Below are 2,500 nucleotides of genomic sequence, written 5' to 3' on the forward strand. Positions count from 1 at the left end.
TGTTTTGACTATTCCTTCTTTCCTCCATCCATCCCCTTTTCTTCCTTCCTTCCTTCTTTCCTACCTCCCTCCTACATACCTTCCTTTCCTCCCTTCCTTCCTCCCTTCTTTCCTTCCTTCTTCTTCCCTCCTTTCCTCCCTCTCTTCCTTCTTTCCTACCTCCCTCCTTCTCTTTCTTTCCTCCCTCCCTCCTACATACCTTCCTTTCCTCCCTTCCTTCCTCCCTTCTTTCCTTTCCTCCCTTCCTTCCTCCCTTCTTTCCTTTCCTCCCTTCCTTCCTCCCTCCTTTCCACATGAACTTTTGTGGAGTAGTTTGGTCTAAAGTTTAAAACAGTGAAATTTGCTTTTATTACATTTTCACAAACAGAATAAAACTTTCACAATTCTGAACCTATGTTTTAAAGAGTCTTTGTGGTCTCTGAGATCATCCAGCCCAGGTCCAATCCGGCCCACTTTCCTTCCTTCCATCTGTCCTTTATTCCTTCTTTCCTTCAAGTCTTCTTTTATTAGGAACACGTGCTATCTAATGCAAAAACTCTGCTATAAATTCTACATTTAACTTTATACATTTTCAGTTTTTGTTGACATTGTCAGAAAGGTGATTATTCCACTTTATTTATATTTTCTACTTTGTTATTGAGGTCATAGTGGGTGATGGGGGGGGGGGGGGGGGGTGTGTACTGGGATGCATTATACTGAAAAGTGACTTGTTGAGATAATGGGCTAGTACCAGTAGGGATAACCCTATTAACCCTGGTGTGCACTTTCCAAACCTGCATGTTATATCTGTGTAAACCATCATTGCATCATCACCTCTCCAGAAGAGTGTGAGTGTGTGTGAGTGTGAGTGTGAGTGTGAGTGTGAGTGTGAGTGTGTGTGTGTGTGTGTGTGTGTGTGTGTGTGTGTGTGTGTGTGTCTGTGTCTGTGTGTGTGTGTGTGAAATGAGAGGCGTCCTGCAGCGTAGCAGAAAAAGCTTTTATTTAGTTTGCTGGTTGAAGTCGCTCGACTCCAACAAAGAAACCAGAAAGAACATTATATATAGAACATTAATATGAATATAGGATCTCTCAAAATTACAGCAGAACCAGGAGGGAGCCGGAACATCAGGCTTCCCTCCGCTCCTGCACAACGCCGATGTCTCGACAGCAAAACAAACAGAAAGAAAAGCTCAACCTCATCTTTTAAAGACAGGAAACAGAACACGAGAAACGATCGATCAGTTATTGCAGTGATACTTCAGAGAGGCTGATTCCACCTCAGACAGACACTCTGTGCAGGTTTGATTCGTCTCTTCAGATGCAGAGAAAACATCCGACTCTTATATAATAACACGTAAAAAACAAAAAAACAACCAAACTTTATTGATTAAATCTAAATGTGACGGTTACAGAGGAAGTGCTGCTACTCTCTAACCAAGGCAACCTCCATCTTTACAGAGAATCAAGGCAGAACGTGTGATGAAAGGAACAAAGATAAAACAAACAGAAGAAGAGTGAGAGGAGGGACCAACAGTCTCTGACTCCAGATTCAATATTTATCCCTTTTTTTTTTAATAAAGTTTTCTTTTTTTTCCGTCTCCCCAAAAAAAAAAAAGAAAAAAAAAAGCAGCAGAAACAAACTTTTTGTTCAGTGAAACGTTTAAACTAACAAACTTCCTCTGAAAGAAACAAACACCCTTCATCTTCTTCATCGTCATCATCATCATCATCGCTGTCGGACAGACGAGAAACACCAAAAAACCACGAGACCCGAAACCCGGGCCGAGCCTCGAGACCAGAACCCGAAACCAGGACTGAGCCGAGCTTTAGGAGGAAAAACCAGATCTGAGGTTAAAGTCAGGATCTGAAAACAGGAAGTTTGAGTCTGAAACCTTCCAAAATAAAAGTTCTGAGACTTATAACAAATGTTTCCCATTTAAGGCTGAATTCAAACTGGTTGGAGACTGGTTAAACTGGTTTCAGACAGTTTTCTGACTGGTTTCCAACTGGGTTTTGACTGGTTTAAGACTGAACTGGTTTTGAAATGATTTTAGACTGGGTTTAAACTGGTCTTAAATGGTTTGTAGACTGGGTTTAAATGGTTTGTAGACCTGTTTAGAGGTTGTTTTTGTTTTGTGTTTAAACATTTTTTAGACTGGTGTGTAAACCAGTTGTATTCTGGGTTTAAACTGTGTTTGAAGTGGTTTAAGTTTTAGAGTGTGAGACTGGTCACACTGGTTTTGGACTGGTCTTAAACCCATTCCAGACAGATTAAGGAAACAAGGTTAATACCAGTTTAGACTGGTTTCAAGCTGGGTTTTAACTGGTTAAAGACTGAACTGGTCTTAAAGTGATTTAAGACTTGTGTTTAAATGGTTATACAGGTTTCAAACTGGACTCAAACTGGTTAAAAAACTAAAAGTCTTCTTCACGACTTTCTTTGTTTTTTATCTTTTGAAATAAAGTTCAGATTAAATTTAGATTTCCTGATTCTGACTTTTCTCTCAGAGCTGGTTTGTCC

General features: G+C 40.2%; 1 protein-coding gene across 2 annotated transcripts in view; it reads right to left on the reverse strand.

Moving 5' to 3' along the window:
• Window positions 1–957: 957 nt before the first annotated feature.
• The window catches only part of LOC133991861 (cullin-9), a 38,405-nt gene continuing 36,862 nt past the window's right edge, over window positions 958–2,500 (reverse strand). For both annotated transcript variants that reach the window (XM_062430451.1, XM_062430450.1), the window contains one exon: window positions 958–2,500. This exon is cut by the window's right edge and continues 461 nt beyond it. The gene's annotated coding sequence lies outside the window, so the exon portion shown is untranslated.

Source organism: Scomber scombrus, chromosome 12, assembly GCF_963691925.1.
Source record: "Scomber scombrus chromosome 12, fScoSco1.1, whole genome shotgun sequence".
In the NCBI taxonomy this organism is placed as follows: domain Eukaryota; kingdom Metazoa; phylum Chordata; class Actinopteri; order Scombriformes; family Scombridae; genus Scomber; species Scomber scombrus.